Source organism: Tursiops truncatus, chromosome 19 (assembly GCF_011762595.2).
Source record: "Tursiops truncatus isolate mTurTru1 chromosome 19, mTurTru1.mat.Y, whole genome shotgun sequence".
Lineage (NCBI taxonomy): Eukaryota > Metazoa > Chordata > Mammalia > Artiodactyla > Delphinidae > Tursiops > Tursiops truncatus.
This window is the reverse complement of record NC_047052.1, coordinates 50377562-50393788: the sequence shown is the minus strand read 5'-3', so window position 1 is coordinate 50393788 and position 16227 is coordinate 50377562. Positions and strand designations below refer to the sequence as shown.

The following is a 16227-nucleotide window of genomic DNA, read 5'->3' as shown; positions in this document are numbered from 1 at the left end:
GGTTGTGAGGATTAAAACGAATGGATGCAAGTAAATAGATATGCGTCAGGCACACGCTTACCATTTTCACTGCCAGGAGTGTAGAATCAGAAGTATTGTGGCCTCCGCCAGGCGATCAAGGTCAGTGTCAGCCATCATAAGTCAAGTGGATAGTATGATGTGATAAGATGGGAAGGGCACTTTATCTCTGTGGTCTTCCGGCCAAACCCCTAACCCCTTGTCTAATCACGAGAAAGACATCAGACAAATCCCGAGAGAGGCACATTCTCCAAAATCCCTGGCCAGTAGTCCCCCAAAATGTCGAGGCCATCAAAAGTAAGGAAAGTCTGAGAAACTGTCACAGCCAAGAGAGGTCTAAGGAGACATGACGACGCAACGTATAACGCGGTGTGCTAGGTGGAGTCCTGGAACAGAAAAAGGACATCAGGGGGAAACTAAGGAAATCTGAATCAATTCTGGAGCTGGGTTCATAGTGATGTTGGTTTTTGGCTGTGACAAACATCAACCAGGTTCTGTCCCCTCTGTCCCCCTGATTCTGCCCTGGTTCTCCTACAATCTCATCCCCACATGGTGACCAAAGGGATCATGTTAGAATGCAAGCCTGCTCACGTCCCTCCTCTGCTAGGAGCTCTCCCATGGCTCCTGCCTCACTCAGAATCAAAGTCCAAGTTCTCACTGTGATCATCTGCCCCCATCCCACCTCTGTCCTCACCTCTCACCCTCTCTCCCTCCTTCACTCCCCTCCACCCACGCCAGCCTGCACCATATTCCTCCGACGCCCCAGGCACACACCTGCCTCAGGACCTTTGCACCAGATCAGTGAGGCTCAACCTGATTCTGCTGGCAGTCACGATCCCCACCCCCTCACCCAGCACTTCCACCTCCCTCTCCTGCTTTGCTTTACTTCAAAGCTCTGATTACTATCTCACGCGTGACTCTGATTTATCTTATCTATTGCCTGACTCTGCGAGGAGGAGCGGGTGAGCCCAGGTTTCGGTCTGTTGTGTTCCCTCTGTGTAAACATGGACTGAATGACAGAGGGGCACCATTCTCAGTGGTCACAGCTGATTCTGAACAGAGTAGGTGCGTGACCAGGTTTGGGGGAGGGCGTGGTAGGCAGGGGGGACACATCACAGGCTGACCAGGGACCCACAGGGCAGGGCTCACAATGGGGGACCGGCCACTGGGATGAGAGCAAGGCCCAGGGGCCCAGAGGGAACCTGTCAGGGGCAGATGGGAGAGGAGGTGAAAGGTCACAGGTGGGGGAGGGGTGAAATTGGGCCTCACCACAGAAAGCTGCTCAGAGAAGGGAGAACTGAGCAGAGGTGCTGATGGGGCCGATGCCAAAGAGAACGTCTCAGAGACAGTCAGACACGGAGAGAGAGAGGAGGTGGGCGCATCTTCCCAGGACAGTGGGGGGATGCTCCACAGGACTTACCACCCGCCCCACCCTGCACACCAACCCAGGAGGCAAATTAATCCAATCAGTCTACACCAGTGGCTCCTGCCCCAAGTGCCAGGAGCCACCCCAATATGGAAGACAATAAAAACTCCAAGCAAGTGTGCAGAATGTGTACAGACACCACCCTGATGAACCCTGTCAAGCTGGTTAGGAACCCTCCACAGGGGCAGGACCCCCAGACAACGCCCGCATCCCCACTGACATTGTGGACGGCTCGTTCACAGGCGCTGTGGAAGACAACATCTCTCAAGTCCACAGAGCAAGAGTTACATAACCAACACCAGCAGCAGGGACTGCCATGATGGCTTTCAACCCTCACTCAGACAGGAGGGTTCTAGAACATGCGATGGGGGGCACACCTCCGTCAAGAAGGGAGGGGAGCCTACAGATAATTTCTACCTGGCATCACACAGAGCCTGGGGCTACTCTAATTCCACCCTTATGAATAATGGGGCAGATGTAGAACATTCTAGAACGTTCACAGCACCCTTGAACTGGAAACAACCCAGATGCCCATCAATGGAAGAATGCATGAATACGCTGCGGTCTATCACATAATGGAATACTACACGGCAATGAAAAAGGAACAAACTACTGGTATATACAACATGGAATCATCTCACAAACATCACGTTGAGTGAAAGAAAACACCACTGTATGGTTTCATGTGTAAAGTACACACCCACTTTTAACTATGGAGTTAGAATCAGGACGGTGGTTCCCTGGGGGGTTGGAGGGGTGGGGGGCATATGGAGGGGCCAGAAAGGGTTGGGGCATCTTTTGGGAGGGGGTCATGTTCTGGGGGTTTTCTGTGTGTTTTGTTTTTAAATCTGGGAGCCAGTTACATGGGTCCAATGTGCAAAAAAATTCATGCAACTGGACATTTATGATGTGTGCTCTTTTCTCCATGTTGTAATTCAACAGAAAGTTCCCCCAAAGGGGGAGAAGGCAGAAGAATACAAAAGAATAACTGTCTCCGTCATCTGCTACTGGTAGAATGTGACATGGTGTGATCACGTGGGAAACAGTCTGGCAGCTCCTCGAAGGATTAAACAGAGTGACGCTATGACCCAGCAATTCCACTCCTGGCTACATTACCCAGGAAACATGAAAATACGTATGCACTGAAAAACGTGTACACAAATGTTCACGGCAGCATTATTCATAATGGCCAAAAGGTAAAAGCAATCCAAATGCCCGTTAACTGATGGATGGAGAAACAAAATGTGGTCAATCCATACAATGGAATATTACTCAGCCACGAAAAGGAAGGAAGCACTGACACATGCTACAGCGTGGATGAACAGAGAAACCATCATGCCAAGTGAAAGAAGCCAGGCACAAAAGACCACATATTATATGACTCTGTTTATATGAAATGTCCAGAATAGACAAATCCACAGAGACAGAAAGCAGATCAGTGGCTGCCAGGCCTGGGATGGATGGGAGTGGCGGGGGAGGGTGATGGCTCAGGGGCACAGTGTTTATTTGGGGGTGATGAAAATGTTTTAAATTGAAATGGTGATGGTTACCCATCCCTGCGAATGGGTATGATATGTGAATTGAAGCTCAATAAAGCTGTTTAAAAAAAAAGTGTGAGAGTGTTAGTTGATCACTGCTAGGTGGAAGACACGTTTTCTACTCTTCTGTATGAACACTCTATTTCAAAATTAAAAAGAAAAGAAAACTACCAAACATGTACTAACCACACCCAGGCACTTGATTATTCCCATTTTACAGAATGAAAACTGAGGCAACACCCCCCTGAGCATGCCCCAGGTCACAAAGTAGGTCTGCCTGGAAGCCGGGCTTTCGGTTGTTAAGTGGCTGGGTCCTCCCGATACCCTGCTTGTTCTAGGGGGCAGAAGCACGAGAGGCTGGTTTTGGAGTGTGGCTGGGACTGACCTTCTAGCCCTCTTCCCTGCACATTTGCTTCTCCTACTGCTTTGCTGAAATCATTCCTTCATTCAATTCAAAAATCAATAAATAGTTCCCGAACCCACATCATGCCTGAATTTCTTCAGCAGCCTCCGCAACAGTCCCCCCACCCCACTCCCAGTTTAGGGATCTCCCCACCCCCACTCCCAGTCTAGGGATCTGGTTTGACCCTGAGTCACCTCCTGTCCCTCTTCTGCCCTGAATCCGAGCAGAGTTCTTGTCTCACTCGGAGTCAAAGCAAAGTCCTCACGGAGGCCCACCAGGCCACATAGGAACTGGCCCTGTTCCCACTGCCCTCATTCCCTGCCCTCCCTCCCTCCTTTTTCCACTCAGCTCCAGCGACATGGGCCTCCTCAACCTTCTTCTCCCTTGCCTGTCTGTCCAGGGCCACCTGGCAGGGGACTGTTCCCAGTTTCTTTTAGGGGGGAATGAAAATGTTCAAAAATTGATTGTGTTGATGGTTGTACAACTCTGTGAATATAGGAAGAGCCACTGGTGAATTGGAGGGTGTGCAAATTACATCCCATAAAGCCATTTAAAGAGAAGCACCAGAGGAGGCATCAGGTGGGAACAGGGATGCCAGGGCGCTTGCGGAAGAGACAGGGTGGTCTTGAGAGGTATCTGGATTGGGATGTAAGCTGGTGGGGGGAATCACCACAGTGGCACATCAGCTGGGGCCTCAGTTAGCTACCCGCCACTTGGAAAGCCAGCAGGATCTCTGAAAAGACCCCAATGTGGTGACTTTGTCAACCTTACAGAACACACCTACTGCAAATAACAAGAATGGACTCACATGTTGCGAGAAAATGTTCACAACACATGTATCAGACCAGGACATATATTCAGAATATATAAAGAAATACTACAACACAATAAGAAGACCAACAACCCAACTTAAAAACGAGCGAAAGGAGACCTACAAATGGCCCCTAAGCCAGTGAGATATTCGACATCTTTAGTCATGAGGGAAATTTCAATTAAGACCATAATGAGACACCACTACATACCCATTTGAAAATTTATAAGACTGATAACAGCAAGTGGTGGTGAGGATGCGGAGCAACTGGAACTCTTATGCACGGATGGGGTAATGTTAAATGTTCCGGCCACTTTGTCAAATGGCTTGACAGTTTCTAATAAATTTAAACATATCCTCATCCAACCCAGCCATTCCATGCCTAGGTATTTACCCAAGAGAAAGGATGGCATATGTCACACGATGATTAGTACCCGAATGTTCACAGCAGCTTCGTGTGTAATGGCCGAACACTGGCAGCAGCCCAAAGGTGCACCCACAGCCGAAGGGATAAACAGATCGCAATGTATTATATCTGCACAATGGAATTACTGCACAGCAACAAGAGGAAACGAACCACTAAGATGCGCAACATAGATGAACCTCAGAATCACCGTGCTGGGTGGCAGGAGCCAGACACCGAAGAATACAGGCTGTGTGATTCTGCTTACATCAAATGCTAGCAAATGTTCTGTGCCTTGACCGGGAAGGCGGTTACACAATAGTACTGATTTGTCAAAATGCATCCAATAAGTACCCTTAAACTGGATGTATCACTTGGGGGGAGGGATAAATTAGGAATTTGGGATTAACAGATACACACTACTATATATAAAATAGATACACAAGAAGGACCTACCGTATAGCACAGGGAACCACACTCAATATCTTGTAATAATCTATAATGGAAAAGAATCTGACAAAGAATATATATATGGGGCTTCCCTGGTGGCACAGTGGTTAAGAATCCGCCTGCCAATGCAGGGGACACAGGTCGAGCCCCGGTCTGGGAAGATCCCACATGCCACGAAGCAACTAAGCCTGTGTGGCACAACTTCTGAGCCTGTGGTCTAGAGCCCGCAAGGTACAACTACTGAAGCCAGTGAGCCACAACTACTGAAGCCCATGCACCTAGAGCCTGTGCTCCGCAACAAGAGAAGTCACCACAATGAGAAGCCCGCACGCAGCAACGAAGACCCAATGCAGCCAAAAATAAACAAATCAAAGAATATATGTATAATTGAATCACTTTGCTGTACACCTGAAACATGGTAAATCAACTACACTTCAATTAAAAAAATTAAATTAAAAACATTTTTAAACGGATGTATCACATTAAATATAAATTATACCTTAATGAAGTTCATTACAAAACAAAAACAAAAACAAACTCTAACTCCAGACTGCCTGGTTCAAACTGTGACTCCACAAGTTACCAGCTGTGAATTGGGGCAAGTATCTTCACTTCCCTGCCTCAGGACCTTTGCACTTGCTGTTCTCTGTCAGGAACACCCTTCCTGCAGATAGCTACGGGGCTTCCACCTCACCTTCTTCAGGTCTTTGCTCCAATGTCACATTTTCAGCGAGGGCAGGTTAAAATGACCACTCGCACCACCAGCCCTCTCCACCCACTTTCCCTTTTTCTCCACTGCATTCAGTACCTTCTGATGAGTCCTATCATGGGTCTCCCCCACCAGCCAGTCAGTCCCCAGACAGCGGGGGTTTTTGTCTTGTTCATGCTATATCCCCCCTCCTAGAATAGTGCCTGGCACATAATAGGCACTTAGTAAATAACTGCTGAATAAGTGAGCTAAGGGATACATGTTACTCCCATTTGGGGATGTGAATTGCAAAATGCTCAATAAGTATCTAGTAAAGAAAAGAAGGAGAAAGCACAAGGGAAGATGGAAAGAAATGGGCTTCACCACTAACCTCAAGGATCTGAAGCTCAGAGAGGCGAAGGCACTGGCCCCAAGTCACACAGCAAGTAAGGGGTGGAGCTTGGGTCCCCACTGGGCAGGCCGACACCACCAACCACCTACACTGCACACTGCATGCTGCCCCAGAGAAGGGCATGAGCCCACACCACCATGAAGCCCAGATTTCATCCCCTGAATGACAGGCAGCAAGAAGGATTGGAGGTCTCTGTACACAAAGACTACTCAGTCAAGACACAGAAAGCAGGGGCAGAGAAAACAGGCAGGGAAGAGGCAAGGAGAGTGTTTGGGGGAAAATTAAAGACAAGGCAGTGAAAAACAGTGGTCCCATCCGCCAAGTGGAAACAGAGATGAGAATTTAGATGCACACCCCCACCCCATTTAAAGATGTTCAACATCATTAGCCATTAGAGAAATGCAAGTCAAAACCATAATGGGGGGCTTCCCTGGTGGCGTGGTGATTAAGAATCTGCCTGCCAATGCAGGGGACATGGGTTCGAGCCCTGGTCCGGGAAGATCCCACATGCCGCGGAGCTACTGAGCCTGTGCGCCACAACTACTGAGTTTGCGCTCTAGAGCCCACGTGCCACAACTACTGAAGCCCATGCGCCTAGAGCCCGTGCTCTGCAACAATAGAAGCCACGGCAATGAGAAGACTGCGCACCGCGACGAAGAGTAGCCCCTGCTCGCTGCAACTAGAGAAAGCCCATGCGCAGCGACAAAGACCCAATGCAGCCAAAAATAAATAAAAAATTTTTTAAAAAACAAAACATAATGGGATACCGCCTCACACCCAGTAGGATGGTTATGTTAGAAGAGAGAAATTGGAATCCTCATGCATTACTGGTGGGAAAGCAAACTGGTGCAGCCGCTGGGGGAAAAAGTCCGGCAGTACCTTGATAACTGAACACGGAGTTATCATTTAACCCAGCAATTCCACTCCTAGGTATAGACCCAAGAGAATTAACATACAACCACAAAAAGACTTGTGCACAAAAAATGCCCATACCAGCATATTCACAAGAGACAAAAAAGTGGCAACAACCCAAATGTCTATCAGTGGATAAATAAAACCTGGTATATTCATATAATAGAACATCAATCAGCCAGAAAGAAGAATGAAGCGCTGATCCATGCTACGACACGGACGAACCTTGAAAACATTATACTCAGTGAAAGATGCCAAGTACAAAAGACCACACACACACCGTATGATTCCATTCCTGTGAAATGTCCAGACAGGCAAATCTATAGAAACAGAAAGTAGATTAACGGTGATCACGGGCTTGTAATGGGGAAGGAGGGCTGGGGGAAATGAGGAGGCTTCTCATGGAAATGGGATTTCTTTTGAGGCTGATGAAAATATTCCAGAATCAGAAAACGGTGATGGTTGTACAACCTTGTAAATATACTAAAACCCACTGAACTGTGTACTTTCAGACAGTAAATTTTATGGTATGTGAATCACATCTCCATAAAAAAAGTCATTAAAAAAAGCACATCCCGGGGCTTCCCTGGTGGCGCAGTGGTTGAGCGTCCGCCTGCCGATGCAGGGGACACGGGTTCGTGCCCCGGTCCGGGAAGATCCCACATGCCGCGGAGCGGCTGGGCCCGTGAGCCATGGCCGCTGAGCCTGCGCGTCCGGAGCCTGTGCTCCGCAACGGGAGAGGCCACAGCAGTGAGAGGCCCGCGTACCGCCAAAAAAAAAAAGCACATCCCTTGATGATACCAAATGACCATAATTTTTACTAGGTTTGACAATGTCATTGCGGCTATGTAAGAAAATGCCTAGTTTTGCTTTTTAAATACACACGAGTTTGTAGAATTAAAATGACAGGAGATCTGGGATTTGCTTTAAAATATTGATACTTCAACAGCAACAAAAAAGATATCGATACAAGCAAGTGTGGCCAGATCTCGATCTATGGAGCCTGGGGATAAGTAAGGAGGGTTCATTATGCAGTTCTCTCTAATTTTGTATACAGTTGGAAACTTTCATTAATAAATATTTCTTTTCTTCTGCACACCCTTTGTCTCAGCAATTCCACCTCTGGGCTTTTAACTTACACGGGACTCACATTACTCACATTCATGCAAATCAACAGGTGTACACACGGTACCTCACTGTGGTCTTGTCTGTGATAGCCTAGAACTAACCTAAGTTTCCAGCAGATGGGGACGGGTTCAGCAAGTTAGGGCCCTCCAATGGAATAAATCCCATGCAGCTGAGAAAGACACAGAACTTGACAAGTTAGAACCTCCAGGATATATCATTAAAAGCTAAAGGCAAAGGGCAGAACAGTGTTAGAATAACTTGTCATTAGTGCCTTAAAAAATGGGGGGGTGGGGCATGAAGAGAGAGGGAGGGAAGGAAGGAGGGAGAAGGAGAAGAGAGAGAGGGAGAGATGCTTACACATGCACAAAATGTCTGTTTGAAAAGAGGGCCCCAAACTATAACCATTTACCTCTGGGAAGAGGATGTGGGTACAGATAGCTGGGAGCTGGGAGAGGGAGGGAGACTTTTCACTAGAAATCTCTGATATTATTCGAGTTTTCTACTTGGGTGCGTTGTTCCTATTTAAAAAAAAGAAACAAAAATTGTTTTAAGCCCCAAAGAAAAGCTGTTTCCTACATGTGGCCCTGTCCCCTCACATCTCCCCTGGGGCTGGGTTAGAAGGATCTGGTTGTCCCCTCTGTTCCCTCCCAGGGGTGGGAGGCCAGGCAGGGCTGAGGCTTCCCTGCTGGGAGAGCAGAACCGCCCTGTGGGACTGCCCAGGGCTCCCTGGAAATGATTTCCAGACTCCTAAGCCCTCGGCTGAGGCTGGGGGAGGGGGAGATACAACACAGGAAGAACAGGAAGATGGGGAAGAGAAAGGAAAAGAGGAAGGGCGGGGAGGGAGAGAGGGAAGGGGAAGCCTGTGTACCTGTCAGCACACAAAGGAAGCACAGGCCTAGGCAGGGGGTGGCTGGAGATGCCATCTCCCACCTCAGCTGAAGAAACAGCCACCAAGTAGCTTTATTCACAGTTGACAAAAAGTGGAAACAACCCAAATGTCCACCAATTGACAGGTGGATAAACCAGATGCGGTACATTTGTACAACAGAATATTATCCAGCCATAAAAAGGAAGGAAGCACTGATCCAGGCTACAACGTGGATGAACCTTGAAAACACACTGCATGAAAGCCAGACCCAAAAGGCCGCATAGTGTAGGGTTCTATTCATAGAAAATGTCCAGAACAGGCAAATTCACGAGACAGAAAGCAGGTTAGGGCTTGCCAGGGGCTGGATGGAAGGGGGAATGGGGAGCAACTGTTAAGGAGACGGGGTTCCCATTTGGGGGGATGAAAATGTTCTGGAACTAGGTTGTGGGGATGGCTGCACAACTCTGGGAATGTACCAGAAAACCACTGAACTGTATGCTTTAAATGGGGGAATTATGGTTATGTGAATTATATCTCAATAAAGCTGCTCAAAATTTTAAGCAAGGAAAAACCGGAAGGAAGGGAGGGAGGGAGGGAGGGAGAGAGGGAGGAAGGAACGGGTCACATGGCCCATCCCCATCCCCACCCCCACCCCCACCCCCACCCCCACCCGGACCATGACTCCCAACCTGCACTTACCAGGCTGCACATCCTCCCAGAACATGTTCCCTCAGCACGGCCCCCGCCCCCCAAATGCACGGGGCACCGCCTGGACCCCCGCCTCCAGCCCTCGCTGAATTTCCTGGGTGCCCTCCATGACCCAGGGGGGACACCCCCAGCACGTCCCTGGGTCACTGCCCTCCGTACCCACTACTGGCCCTGGGATGGGGGCTGCACGTGTGAGAGGTGAGTGTGAAGATTTAGCCTCTCATTCCATCCACCACACCCCACCCCCCAACCCCACCAAAGCCAAAAATGGGCAAGAAAACACACAAACCACAAAGGCATGGGAAATGTGCTGGGTTTGTAGAATTTTCTAAGTGTGTCAAGTGCTGATTTCGGAGGCAGAAATACCTTTATACTTCAAAACACAGAACCAAGCAAACACAGAAACCTTTAGACTTCAACAAAAAGTGAAAACACACACACACAGAGCAAATCAGGCCAGAGGGACCTGAGGGAACCCCCCTCTGCCCCGCCACGCTCTGCGGTGCCTTGGGAGGTTAAGTTGGTGAGGAGGTGAGATTTAGGACTGTTATTTCAGCAGGGGGGACAGAAAAACACACACAGTTCCTAAGCGATTCTTTTATGAAATAATAATCTATAGACATTATGTTCTCACGTCAAGCAACCAAGCTATTGATTCCACAGAATTCCTGGGAACAGCTTTCCCAGCTCGGTTCTCCCCCTCTCACCCGACCCCCACCCAGACCCTCTCTTACAACACCCTGTGGACAATACACCTTCCCAAAATGCTGATGAGAGGAAGCTGCTTTCCCACTGGGCAGGGAGAAAAAAACACAAAACCAAAACATTTGCATTCATTCACTCAACAAATATTCAGTGAACACCTACTATGCCCCAGGCCCTGGGAGACCCCTCATAGAGCTAAATTCTCCTGGAAGAAGCAAACCATAAATTGGTAAAAAAAAAAAAGTCATCTACGTGATATTGGCTAGTGGCAAGTGGCCAGGAGGAGCTCAAAAGGCAGGATAAGGGAATGATGGGGAAGGGGAGGCTTTAGTTTTAAAACAGGCTGGTCAATACATGTGACACTGAAGCAGAGACTGAAATGAAGGGAGCCATGCAAATAGATGAGGGCAAAGCATCCCAGGCTGAGGGAACAGTGAGTGCAAAGGCCCTAAGGCAGGAATGTGCCTGATAGGCACCAAGAACAACTAGATCATTGTGAGGTGGGTGGAGGGCACTGGAAAGGATGTCAGAGAAGTAGCTGGGGTGGGGGGGGCAGTAAGCATGGGAAGTGAGTAGATTTTGTTCTAAGTGTTCTAACCTTCCAGAATTGCCCCAATGCCTCCAACGCGCTTCTGGAACTGGGCCTGGGACGCATGGGGAATTGAGGTGGTACTCTCTCAGGAGTGTAGAAGTTGCCCATATGGTTCCTCACATCTCTACTTTCATTTTCAGCGCTTTTCAAATTGTGAGTTGGAAAATTTGAGCAATGATGAAATCAGTATAGTGAGTCTCAACCATCACTGAAACAAATGAAGGAAAATTGAAAAAACATATTGAATGACTCAAAGGTGGTTCAGCTAAGTGTTCCACAAAACTTTGTTTCAGGTGTGTGTGTGTGTGTGTGTGTATCCCTCCTGGATCATGGTGTGAAATATATGTCTTATCAGAGACTGCAGGTCCAAAGGTCAGGAAAACAGCTAATCCAGATGCCCCCTCCCATTGACTGAGACCTTCCCACTCATTCCACTGGCCACCCAGGCATCTACAAATACACACCCACTATGGTGAAGACCGCTGTATGTTTCCCCCAACCATTTTCTTTCCCTGGACTACATTTCCCAGCATCCCTTGTAGCTGGGTGTGGTCCCATGACTGAATTCTGGCCAACAGAACATAAGTGAAAGTGACATTCGTACTTTCCAGGCCTGCCACAAAAGACATCCCTCCACACTTCTTCATCTACAGTGGACTCCACAGGCTTAGGGGAGGGCAAAGCCACTCTAGGGAAGGAGTCTGGTTCTCTCAATGAGTTCACATGAGGCTGCCCCACCAGAAACACCCTCACTGGTCTATAACATGTGTGAGAAAAATGCTTTGAAGCCACTTAGTACACTGAAGCCACTGAGAATAAAGGTCTTATTTGTTACAGCAGCTAGCATGACCTGTGCTAACTTACACACATCCCAAATGAAGGTTGGTTAACTCAGCAGCCTGCTGAACGAAGAATCTTGTGCTGAAGTTCCAGAGAGGAGAGGAGAGGAAACTGAGTCTCTGGACGCCTCACAGTACAACAGGTGTGCCCAACTCAGAAAAGCCTAGTGAAGCATTAAGGTCACATCCACGGCCAGAGACTTAGCATCCACAAAATGCGTTCTAAGCCACGTCAAGTTCATATTTTGAAAAGAAACATAAGCTCCATGGGAATTCCCTGGCGGTCCAGTGGTTAGGACTCAGCGCTTTCACTGCCTGGGGGGCCCAGGTTCAACGCCTGGTCGGGGAACTAAAATCCCGCAAGCTGCGTGGTGTGGTCAAAAAAAAAAAAAGAAAGAAAAGAAAAGAAACATAAGCTCAATGATGAAGGGTCCAAGTTGCATCTCGAGCCCAAGACCACACCAATAACAAAGCCCCCATTTAGAAATCGCCATTACCATAAACGGGGCACCGGGCTTCCATGACAACCATGCACCGTGGGTACCTCTATCCCTACCTTACCGATGAGGAAAGCTGAAGCCTACAGCTAACCTGACGACAGGAACTGCGGTTCACCACAGGCCACCACAGTGCTTAATTCTACAGGACCCTGGAGGTGGGGGCCTGGAATAGATCAATGAGGGTGAGGACGCTGCCTGCCTCATCTACCACAGTGCCCGGCACATGGCAGAAATGCAGAAAATATGTATGTTCATGTTGCATTCACGAACAAACAGCTGCTCTTCTCCCTTTTTACAGATGAGGCAATGAGGCCCAGAGAGGGCAAGTCACTGACTCAAGGTTACCCAGCAAATGACGGAACCACATTTCAGGTAAAGTTCAGACCCCCACCCCCCGCAAAGCACTCACTGTGTCTCTTCTGCCAGCCTGTTCCCTAGTGTCCCTCACACTCACCCAGGGCCTGATCACACCAGCTTTTAAGCCTCGGGGCCCTTTTTCTGCTCTTCCCAACTTCCTCTCCTCTCCCCAATTAACACACTTTCTTTTGGCTCATTCACATCCTCCCAGGTTCCTCATTCACAAAATATTCATCCATTCAGCAATTAAAGCGTGGGATATGTGCTGCGTGCCAGGCTCTGTCTAGAAGCTGGAGGGACGGCTGTGAACAAAACAAAGATCCCTGTTCACGTGGAGCTTACATTTTTGAGGAGGGTAAGGAGGGAAACAAAGAAAGAACAATATAACAGATTATACTAAGTATTTACAAATATTTAATTTACATGTATTTAGCTTTTATTTATTGAATAAATATTTAATAGATATTAGAATATATGTGTCATGTATAGAATTATCAATATTTAAAATACAAATGTTACAAAAGATTATGACATGTAAAATCAATATAAATGTAAAATAAATATTATGTCAGAAGTTGCTAAGTGCTGTGGAGGAAAAGCAATGAAAAAGAAGGACAAGGTATTTGTAATTTTAACTAGAGTAATAAAGGCAGGCTTGACTGAGGAGGGGAGGGAGGGAACCATGGAGCAGAGGAAAAGCAAGTGCAAAGGCCCTGAGGTGGATGAGTGTCTGAGTCAAGGAAGGAGGCCAGTGAGGCTGAAGTGGAGCAAGTAAGGGGGAGAGTAGTTAGTGGGAGATGAGGTTAGATAGATAGATAGAAAGCCAGGGGTCAGATCATGAACTAAAAATAATATCAGCTAAAAGGCAGAAACAACCCACGTGCCCATCACCTGAGGGATGTAGATAGAAACAAAATGCGGTACAGCCACACACTGGAATATTATTCAGTCTTGGAAAGGAATGAAATTCTGATACATGCTACATTATCGATGGACCTTGGCAACATTATGCTAAGTGAAATAACTCAGACTCAAAAGGACAAATATGGTATGATTCCATTGAGATGAGACCATACGGGACCTCCCTGGCGGTCCAGTGCATAAGACTCTGCGCTTCCACTGCAAGGGGCACGGGTTCCATCCCTGGTCGGGGAGCTAAGATCCCACATGCCGCAGGGCGCAGCCAAAAGATAAAAAAATAAAACAATTTTTAAAATGAGATGCATAAAATAGGCAAATTCATGGAAACAGAAAGTAGATGAGAGGTTATGAGGGGCTGGTGGGAGGAGAGAACAGGGAGTCATTGTTTAATGGGTACTGAGTTTCTGTTTGGAATGACGAAAAAGTTCTGGAAATGGATACAGGTGACGGTTGCACAACACCATAAATGTACTTAGTGCCACTGAACTGGACACTTAAAAATGGTGAAAATGGTAACTTTTATGGTATGCACATTTTCCCACAATTAAAAAGCAATAACAGCTAACATGTTGCATTAGACGTATCAGGCACTGCCCTCAAAGCTTTACTATGTGCGTTCATTCACCCTCCGACAACCCAGTAGGGGAGGTGTCTTCTGAAGCAGTGCTGCCCCCAGAAAGGCGATGCCGGCCACACATGTGATTCTAAATGTTCTAGTGGAAAGAAGAGGTGAATTTAACGTATGTTAATTTCAAGAATATGTTTTATGTAATATGATATATACAAACATGATCATTTCAACGTGTCATCCATATGAAAATAGTATTCATGGGGAACTGACTTTTTTCCCCCTTCCTTCGAAGTCTTTGAAATTTTTAACACTCACAGCTCACCCAGTGGTTAGCGCATTGGTGAGCAGAGTTCTTGGGCGAGCTCGGGAGGGCTATGAGCAGAGAAGGGCCGTGAGCTGACTCAGGTTACAACAGGGTCCGGCTGGCTGAGTGAGGGAAATAGCCGGTGGGGGGCAGGGGATGGAGGGAGCCCCAGGAGGAGGAGACTGAGATGGTCCAGGCGGGAGGTGATGGTGGCTGGACCGGGGTGGGCGCGGCGGGGGTGGGGAGACAGGCCAGACCGTGGAGATCTTCCACAGGCAGAGCTCACAGGCTACACTGCTGGACTGACGGGGTGCAGAAGACAGAAGGATAAGGGGCGTCCACACAACAGTGTGACTAAAAAGGGCTTCAGATGGTAAGTTTTATGTCATGCGCTGTTTATCACAGTAAGAAAAATTAAACGAGGGAGTTCCCTGGCAGTCCAGTGGTCAGGACTCAGCGCTTTCACTGCTGCAGCCTGGGTCTGATCCCAGGTTGGGGAACTAAGAGCCCGCAAGCCGTGCAGCAGCCATAAATAAATAAATAAATAAAATTTCAAAAGAGTCAAGGACGGTGCCAAAGTACCTGACCCAGGCCACTGGGAGGATGGACCGAGACGGTGACGAACCGGAGGGGGCAGGCTTTACTTTTGTTCATGTGCTTGGGGGTGGGGGCGAGGGCTCCGACGTGTTAAGTTCGAGGTGCCTCTGAGACAACCCGGTGGAGGGCTCGGCAGAGCGGGACGGGCTGGAGACAGAAGTGAACGAAATCTGCCCTTAATTCCTCTCCTGCCCATTTCCAGGGCCTGGCTTCTGTCTTGGCTCCCTCGACACCGTGTCCAGCCGCGCAAGGAGCATCCTATCACAGGGCAGGCCCCAGTCTGGCCCATCGTCACGTTCCCCCTTCCTCCCTCACCACCAGTCACAGCCCAACACAGCCTCCAGGCTCCCAGCTTTCGGGGAACAGGCTTCCAGAAGCCTCCCTGCCCACTCCTACCACCCACCCGGCTTCCTCGCCTTTGGAGCCCATCAAGGCTCGATGTGGCTGCCCATGCTGCGTTGTCTAGCGAGGAGCGCGGGATCTGAATAGTAAACACCATCCAACGTCGCCAAACAGTACAGGCGACATGCACCCTGGGGGGTGGGCAAGCGCGAGACAGAACATATATTCTAAGAGGTCCAAGAGCCTTTGTTCAAAACCTTTGAGGGGAGATGCTTTCCGAAAAGCAGATTCTTTCTCAGACTTTGCCAGGTGCTGGGATGCGCACCTGTCTATGACGGAACACCCACAGCCAGCTCTGAGACGCCACCCAGTAACCAAACACTAATATTTCTGCAGCCAAATGTATGAATATTCACACGGAGAGCAAAGACAGACCACAAATAGCTTGGCTTCGGAGCAGGTCCTGCTGCCTGTTGAGTCACTGCAGGCGAGCTGCCGTTATCATTACTGATGGAGGTGGTGTTACGGTGAAAGCATGCCTTGCTCGCTGGTTGATCTAAGAAGGGAAGAGTCTTTGTGCTAAGCCCAAGGCTCCCCCAAGGCCTGGAAGCGGGGAGCCCCTGAGCTCAGGTCAGACAAACCTGGCTTCAAATCCCTGCTCTGCAATTTCCTGACCCTGAGCAACCGACCTCATTTCTCCAGGGGGTCTCCGTCCTGGGGGGGGGGGGGGGGGC

At 48.5% G+C, this 16227-nt stretch overlaps 1 protein-coding gene across 10 annotated transcripts in view; it reads right to left on the bottom strand.

Moving 5' to 3' along the window:
* Positions 1 to 16227, bottom strand: part of BICRA (BRD4 interacting chromatin remodeling complex associated protein) — a 75736-nt gene that overhangs the window by 41338 nt on the left and 18171 nt on the right. Inside the window, exon 3 of one of the 10 annotated variants that reach the window (XM_073796076.1) lies at positions 11069 to 11270. The exons of 8 other annotated variants lie outside the window; for them this stretch is intronic. The gene's annotated coding sequence lies outside the window, so the exon portion shown is untranslated. Of the gene's footprint in view, positions 1 to 61; positions 3416 to 11068; positions 11271 to 16227 lie in introns of those variants that run through there. One more of the 10 variants, XM_033845762.2, reaches the window with a different exon arrangement.